Here is an 8,851-nt window from a genome sequence, read left to right as displayed (position 1 = left end):
ATGACAACCCAGGTGCAGAAAATTCCTGCTTGATTCCATACTTTTTGCAGAACTCTTCCATAATTGAATTCTTGAACTCAGTGCCATTATCACTCCTTATTATTTTAACAGAATCTTTGACCAACTTATCCAGCTGTCTGACATATTCAGTTAGAGTAAATGTAGTTTCATTCTTCTTGTGCAAGAAGTACACCCAAGTGTACCTTGTGAACTCATCCACTATAACCATAACATATTTCTTCTTTGCAATAGACATGACATTGACTAGACCAAATAGATCAACATGCAGTAGGTGATAAGGCTCAAGAATTGATGACTCAGTTTTGCTCTTGAAAGAAGATTTTCTTTGTTTTGCCTTCTGACATGAATCACAAGGGCCATCAGGAGCAAATACTGTTTTTGGCAGTCTTCTCATAAGATCTTTCTTTACAAGCTCATTTATATTGTTGAAATTTAAATGAGAGAGTTTCTTGTGCCAATTCCAGCTTTCTTCAATTGATGCTCTACTCAACAGACAGAGATAGCAGAACCATCAGTACTTGTTGAAAGTCTGGCTTCATAAATGTTACCATGCATGTAACCTTTCAGAACCACTTTGCCTGTAGAATTACTTATAACTTCACAGTGTTCTTCAAAGAAATCCACATGATAACCTCTGTCATAGATTTGACTTATACTCAATAGATTGTGTTTAAGTCCTGAGACTAGAGCTACTGATTCAATGATGACATTCCCAAGATTGTTCTTGCCATATCCCAGAGTTTTTCCAATGTTGCCATCTCCATAAGAAACTCCTGGGCCAGCTTTCTCCACAAAGTTTGATAGCAGGGCTTTATTTCCAGTCATATGTCCTGAACATCCACTATCCATAAGTAGGATGTTCTTCCTGTTGCCCTGCAATCACAAAGACCACTAATGGTTAGTTTTAAGGACCCTGACTTGCTTGGATCCTTTGGCCTTATTAAGTTTGTTAACATTCGCAGCGGATTTAACATCTGAGTTTATGCTAACATTTTTCTTATCAGATTTAACAGTATCAGACTTTGCATCATACTTTACACTAGAAGGAATTAAGGCAACTTTCTTCAAAGAAGGTTTTATCTGATAATAATCATAGTACAAACTATGATATTCCTTACAAGTATAAATGGAATGCCATATACTACCACAATGAAAACAAGGATTTTGTGGATTAAACCTAACAGATTGACTCTTAACTCCTGACTTAGGAGGTAAAGAGTTTATATTCTTATTCTTCCTGCAAAAAGAAGCAAGATGGTTAGAGTTTCCACAGTTATAACATTTCTTTCTAGGAGCATTAGGAACAGGCATATAATTGTTGCTTTTATTCATACCTTCCTTTCCATTCCTATTTTTCCTTGCTTCCTTTACCTTGTTCACACTAGTAATTTCTTCTAGCTTATATTTAAGTTGCTTCTTTGTCATTAAGCCTATGTTAACTTCAGTTGGTTTATCCTGTTCTTATTTGTCAGAAGTTGACTCTGCTATCACTTCTGTCTCAATATCTTTCATCTTTTCAGGATCAGACTTTACAGTTTTAGCTACAAATTTAACATGATTTACCTTTGGCTTAGTAGTTTGTTTAACAATAATTGGCTTAACTTGTTCAGTTCCTTTTTCACTTTTCTCATCTCCATAACCTAAGCCCTATTTCCAGTTTCCACTACTTAGTATATCCTGAGTTGCTCTACCAGAGTTAGTCCAAGTCCTGATAATCTCTCTCTCCTTTTCTAACTCATTTTTTTAGAGATTTATTCATTTTCAGCGATTCATCTCTAACATAAAAAGCATCATCTCTTTCCTTCTGAGTTTGATGGAACATGACTAACTCTTTTTCTAAATAATCATTCCTCTTTTTAAAAGCAATATTTTCAGAAGTTAATCTTTCACATGTTAAAGTTTGATCTCTGTAACTAATAAACATGGTTTTAAGATATAATCTTAACTCAATAATATCATCAGTATGAAAGGCATAAGTTGTTTGAGGTACCTTTAACTCAGCAGCATCAGAACTGCTATCAGCATTTGCCATCAAGGCATAGTTCTCCTCATCTTCAAAATCTAAAGTGTCTGTCCAGCTTTTCTTCTTTATGACAAGAGCCTTGCCTTTATCACTCTTTCCTTTCTTGCAGTCAGGAGATATGTGGCCTTTCTCACCACAGTTGTAGTATTTGACATTTGGGTAATCTCCTCTGTCAGACTTTCCTCCTTTCCCTTCAGATTTTATGAAGCCCTTCTTATCAGAACTTCTACCTTTCCTGGAAAACTTCGTTCCCCTTCTGAATTTCCTATAGGCTATCTTTGTGATACCCTTCACCATAAGAGCACACAATTTCATCATCTCTTCATCAGCATCTACTTTAGGTAGACTTTCAGTTTCTGAATCATCATCATCACAACTTGATGATTCTGAATCAGATTTTATGATGAGAGCCTTTCCTTTGCCTTTCTTTAAGATAACCACTTTGGGGGATTCCTCCTCAGCCTTAAGAGCAACTGTCCTTCACTTTCTCCCACGTCTCTTGCTTCTTTGATCCATCTCATGTTCATAAGTCTTGAGCATACCATAAATTTCATCAAGGGTAGTTTCATCAAGAGCATAGTTGTCTCTTATAATAGTAGCTTTCAAATCCCAACTTTCAGGAAGAGCTAAAAGGAATTTTAGATTTGAATCTTCAATATCATATTCCTTGTCCACCAGTGACAGATCATTCAAGAGTTTGACAAACCTGTCATATAAGTCAGTTAATGACTCATCACTTTTTGAGTCAAAGTGCTTATACTCTTGAGTGAGTATAGTCCTCCTGTTTTTCTTGATTGCATCAGTTCCCTGACACCTTGTTTCCAAAGCATCCCATAACTCCTTTGCAGTCTTGCATTGAATTACCCTGTTTGACATGACATTATCAATGGCACTATACAGCAAATGCCTTACCTTTGCATCCTTGGCAATAGATGAGATATCTTCAGCCGTGTATTCACTTTTCTCCTTTGGTATGGTCTTTGCTGGCTGATCTGCAACTACAACAGAGAGCTTGGTTGGCTTATGCGGTCCTTCATAAATTCTGTCAAGGTATTATGGATCTATAGCTTCCAGAAACATAGCCATCTTCACTTTCCATATGGGATACTCAGAAGGTCTCAACATGGGAACCCTGATAGTCTCATATCGACTGTGGGTTTGAGTCATTGGAGTTTCTTCAATTTTGGCGGGCTTGGTTGGATTTTCTGCTTCTTCAGACATGATTGTTTTGGATCTTTACTGTATGTGTGTTAACATATAGGCTCTGATACCACTTGTTAGGTCACACAACACTGTAAAAGGGGGTTGAATATAGTGTAGAATACAATCAAATGAATTTAGAACACAAGTAACATAAAACAGATGTATTCGATATAATAAACTCTGTTACAATGGAACTGTTCTTTCTCAGTGATGAACAAATATCACGAGAGCTGCTAGGTTACAATGTATGATCTTCTCGATGATCGTAACACATATAGTGTAAACCTATGTCTTTGTTTATATAGACACACAGTTACAAGATAACTTCTAATTGATATGGAATATAATTTTGTCTCCTAAAATATATCAATCAGATATCTTATACAATTCTTCTAGTCCTCTAACTCTTTCCATGCATATCTTCTTCTGTATTAGTCTCGATCTTCTTTCCTGTAAATCAGCTTCCTTCCTTAACTGTTAGTCCTCCAGTACTTAAGTTCTGATATCCATCTTCTGATATTATCTTCTGATAATCTAAGTCCTGATATCCTTAAGTCCTGACTTCCAGTAAGTCCTGATTCCAGTAAGAACTGATATTTCCTGTTTATTAAGATCTGAAAACTAAACATGAAACATATTAGACATGATATCTCAAATATATCCAATATGCTCGAGCTCCATAGGCAAATGACACCCGTTACCATAAACTAACTGAAATGGCGACATTCCCAATTGAGTCTTATATGTTGTTCTATATGCCCAAACAGCTTCATCAAGCTTCAAAGACCAATCCTTCCTTGATGGAAACACAACATTCTCTAGAATGCGCTTGATCTCTTTGTTAGATACCTCAGCTTGACCATTCATCTGAGGATGATAAGCTGTAGCAATACGATGATTCATATTATACCTTTTCATCATGGAAGTGAACTTGCGGTTGCAAAAATACGACCCCTCATCACTGATTATGACTCTTGGAGTTCCAAACCTTGTGAATATTTGCTTGTGAAGAAAATTAAGCACCACTTTCGCATTGTTTGTTGGCAATGCCTTAACTTCAACCCATTTCGACACATAATCAACCGCCAACAAGATATACTGATTGTTACAAGACGAGACAAATGGCCCCATGAAGTCAATTGCCCAAACATCGAAGACCTCAACCTCGAGAAGCACATTGAGAGGCATCTCATCCCTCTTAGACATATTACCCACCCGTTGACATCGATCATATTTCAAAACGAACTGGTAAGCATCTTTAAACAAGGTCGGCCAAAAGAAACCTGCCCGAAGAACACGAGCTGCTGTCTTTTCTCCATCATAATTTCCTCCATAAGCCGTTGAGTGGCAATCTCGCAAGATCCCCCCCGTTTCGCTGTAAGAAATGCATCTCCTGATGATTTGGTCAGCTCCTCGGCGAAAGAGAAATGGCTCATCCCACATATACCACTTCACTTCATGAATAAACTTCTTCCTTTAAGCATAAGATAAGTCAGGAGGCATGATGTTACTCACAAGGTAGTTCACAATGTCTGTAAACCACGGTTTTTCTTCTTGCACTCCAAACAGCTGCTCATCGGGAAAAGACTCATTTATCAATGTCTTATCCAATGAATTAGCATTAGGATTCTCTAAACGCGAGAGATGATCAGCAACTTGATTTTCAGTTCCTTTTATGTCCTTGATCTCTAGTTCAAATTCTTGGAGAAAAAGAACTCATCAAATCAATCTAGGCTTCGAGTTATTCTTTGAGACAAGATATCGAATGGCGGCGTGATCAGTGAAAACTGTCACCTTAGTCCCAAGTAGATAAGATCGAAATTTCTCAAAACCGTAGAAAATAGCCAAAAGTTCTTTCTCCGTAGTAGTGTAATTCAGTTGAGCACCATTTAGAGTCTTACTAGCGTAATAGACTACATGAAATATATTGTTCTTTCTCTGCCTAAGAACTGCTCCAACTGATAGTCACTTGCATCACACATCATCTCAAAAGGCTCATTCCAATCAGGTGCAGTTATGACAGGTGCCGTGATTAAACTCTTCTTTAATGTCTCAAAAGCTGCAAAGCACTCATCATTGAAATTAAAAGGAACATCTTTCTTTAACAGACTTCATAAAGGCTTTGAAATTTTCGAGAAGTCCTTGATGAAATGCCTGTAGAAACCCGCGTGACCAAGAAAACTGCGGATTCCCTTAACAGAAATAGGTGGGGGAAGATTCTCAATGACCCTCACCTTGGCCTTATCCACCTCAAGACCCTTACTAGAAACCTTATGCCCGAGAATTATGCCTTGACGCGCCATAAAGTGACATTTCTCCCAATTTAGAACCAAATTGGTCTCAATGCACCTTTTGAGAACATGTCCTAGATTCTGCAAGCATTCATCAAAAGAATCGCCAAAGACTGAGAAGTCTTCCATGAACACTTCCACATTCTGGCCAATCATGTCAGAAAAGATGGCCATCATACATCTCTGAAATATGGCTGGTGCACCCCACAGACCAAAAGAAACTCGTCTGAAGGCGAAAGTACCAAATGGACAAGTGAATGTAGTCTTCTCTTGATCTCCTGGAGCAATACAAATCTGGTTGTAACCCGAATAACCATCCAAAAGACAATAGTACTCATGACCAGCCAACCTATCAAGCATCTGATCCATGACGGGTAAGGGAAAGTGATCCTTCCTAGTGGCTTTGTTCAGATTCCTATAGTCCATGCAGACTCTCCACCCTATGACTGTCCGTGTAGGAATAAGCTCATTCTTCTCATTTGCTACCACAGTAATTCCACCTTTCTTTGGCATACATTGAACCGGGCTTACCCATGAACTGTCAGAAATAGGATAGATGATCCTTGCATCTAGCCACTTCAGAATTTCCTTCTTCACTACCTCTTTCATGATAAGATTTAGTCTTCTTTGCTGCTCGACTGTAGGCTTGCTACCTTCCTCCAGTAGAATTTTATGCATACAGTAAGAAGGGATGATCCCCTTGATATTCACTATAGTCCATCCAATTGCCGATTTGAACTCTCTCAGAATTCTCAAAAGCTTTTCCTCATCACTACCTGAAAGGTCAGATGCAATAATAACAGGAAGAGTAGATGCATCACCTAAAAAAGCATACCTAAAATGCTCTGGTAAAGGCTTAAGCTCAAGAGATGGAGCTTCCTCAATAGAAGGCTTGAGGCGTTTAGGAGCTTTGTTCAATTCCTCTATTCCAAGAGATTCAAAAGGCATATCAATCTTCCTTTTCCAGGGAGAAGCATTCAAATACTGCAATTGTTCTTCACCTTCATCATCTTCACTATCTGAATTCCCCAATAAGGCTTTTTCTAAGGCATCAGACCTTAGCAATTGATCGAGTTCCAATCTGACCACCGAGTCGACCAACTCCACTTTTATGCACTCCTCATTATCAGTAGGAAATTTCATAGCATTGAACACATTAAAGGGCACATCCTGATCCAATACTCGCATTGTAATCTCACCCTTCTGCACATCAATCAAGGTTCGGCCAGTTGCCAAGAAAGGCCTTCCAAAGATTATGGGAATCTTTTTATCCTCCTCAAAATCAAGAATAATGAAATCAGCAGGGAAGATGAGTTTATCCACCTTAACCAAGATATCCTCCACAATACCTCTCGGATATGTAATAGAACGGTCGGCCAACTGCAAGGTCATATACGTCGGTTTAGGATCAGGTAGATCTAACTGCTTGAATATTGACAAAGGCATTAGATTGATGCTAGCTCCCAAATCACATAAGCATCTATCAAAAGACAATTTTCCAATAGTACATGGAATAGTGAAGCTTCCTGGATCTTTAAGCTTTGGAGGCAACTTCTGTTGCAGCACAATACTGCATTTCTCCGTGAGAGCGACAGTCTCTAAATCATCTAGCTTCACCTTCCAAGATAGAATACTTTCATAAACTTTGCATAACTAGGCATCTGCTCGAGAGCCTCAGCGAAAGGTATGTTGATATGAAGTTTCTTGAACACCTCCAGAATCTTCTCAAATTGCTTATCTAGCTTTTTCTTCTGCAGCCTCTTAGGAAAAGGTGGTGGAGGATAGATCTTTTTCTCCCCTGTATTACCCTAAGGCAGAGTATGCTCAACAGTAGTCTTCCTTGGGTCCACTTCTTCATCCTGCTGCTTTGCTTCTTTCTCAACCCCAGCTTTTTCAGTCAATTCTTGAGTTTGATTGGTATTTGCAACCTTCCCAGACCTCAAAGTGATTGCCTTTACCTGCTCCTTTGCTTCCTTCTTTCCTGGCACTTCAGTGTCACTAGGCAATGTACCAGGTTGACGATTTAGCAAGGCATTGGCAATTTGCCCAATTTTATTTTCCAAGGTCTTGATAGATACAACTTGACTCTTGTACATAAGTTTCAACTCCTCCAATTCAGATTTTTCATTAGCTTGTGTCAGCTGGAGTTGTTGTCTCGGTGCATACTGCGGTTGTTGAAAACTAGGGGGGTTGTACTGTTTAGCTGGATACTGCTGATAAGGCTGTTGAACTGCATTCTGAGTGTTGCTCCAGCTGAAATTTGGATGATTGCGGTTATTGGGATGATAGGTGGCTGGCACAGGTTGTTGTGATTGCTGGAAGTTGCTCACAAACTGAGCTTATTCACTTGAAATTGTGCACTGATTAGTCTCATGGGCACCAACACAAAGCTCACAAACACTAGTGATTTGATTAACTCCATAATTAGCCAAACTGTCCACCTTCATTGTCAAAGCCTTAAGTTGGGCAGCGATAGCAGTTGCTGCATCCAACTCCAGAATCCCTGCAACTTTTCCCTGAGTCAACCTCTAGGAAGGATTCTGTTACTCATTAGCAGTCATCAGTTCAATAGGTTCATAAGCTTCATCATAACTCTTAGCCCACAAGGCTCCTCCTGATGCTGCATCTATCATGGGTCTAGAAGTAGGACCCAATCCATTGTAGAAATAGTTGATAATCATCCAATCAGGCATGCCATGGTGTGGGAACTTCCTTAGCATCTCCTTATATCGATCACAAGCCTCACACAGAGATTCTTCAGTTTGTTGAGTAAACTGAGTAAGAGCATTCCTGATTACGGCAGTCTTCGCCATGGGGAAGAATTTAGTGAGAAACTTTTGAGCGAGATCTTCCCAAGTTGTGATAGATCCTACTGGTAGAGAGTGTAACCAACACTTGGCCTTGTCCCTCAGAGAGAATGGGAAGAGTCGTAGCTTGATAGCATCTTCAGTCACATCGTTGAACTTGAAAGTGTCGCAGATCTCGATGAAATCCATGATGTGCATGTTGGGGTCTTCAGTAGGAGAACCCCCAAACTGAACTAAGTTCTGTATCATCTGGATCGTGCTTGACTTGATCTCAAAAGTGTTAGGCCTGTTGGATGGTCTAATCATGCTAGACTGAATGTCATTAATCTTAGGCATAAAATAGTCCATCAAAGCCTTCATATTTTCCGCTTGATCACCCATAGCTACTACAATTGGCTCTTAAACTTTCTTTTCTTCTTCTACCTTCTTTTCTTCCTAAGAAACTTCCCTACGAACTACCACAAGTTCTTCCTCAGCTTTATCCAGTGTTCTCTTACGAGTACGCG

The 8,851-nt window shown here is 39.1% G+C and overlaps 1 non-coding gene across 1 annotated transcript; it reads left to right on the top strand.

Moving 5' to 3' along the window:
* The first annotated feature begins 8,229 nt into the window (after positions 1 to 8,229).
* LOC141694731 (small nucleolar RNA R71) lies at positions 8,230 to 8,336 on the top strand. The gene has a single exon (XR_012564015.1). It is a non-coding gene; the product is annotated as a small nucleolar RNA R71 (small nucleolar RNA).
* The last annotated feature ends 515 nt before the right edge of the window (positions 8,337 to 8,851 follow it).

This window comes from Apium graveolens, chromosome 10 (assembly GCF_009905375.1).
Source record: "Apium graveolens cultivar Ventura chromosome 10, ASM990537v1, whole genome shotgun sequence".
Lineage (NCBI taxonomy): Eukaryota > Viridiplantae > Streptophyta > Magnoliopsida > Apiales > Apiaceae > Apium > Apium graveolens.
Note: the sequence above shows the minus strand (reverse complement) of the source record. Positions and strands in the feature narration are given on the sequence as shown.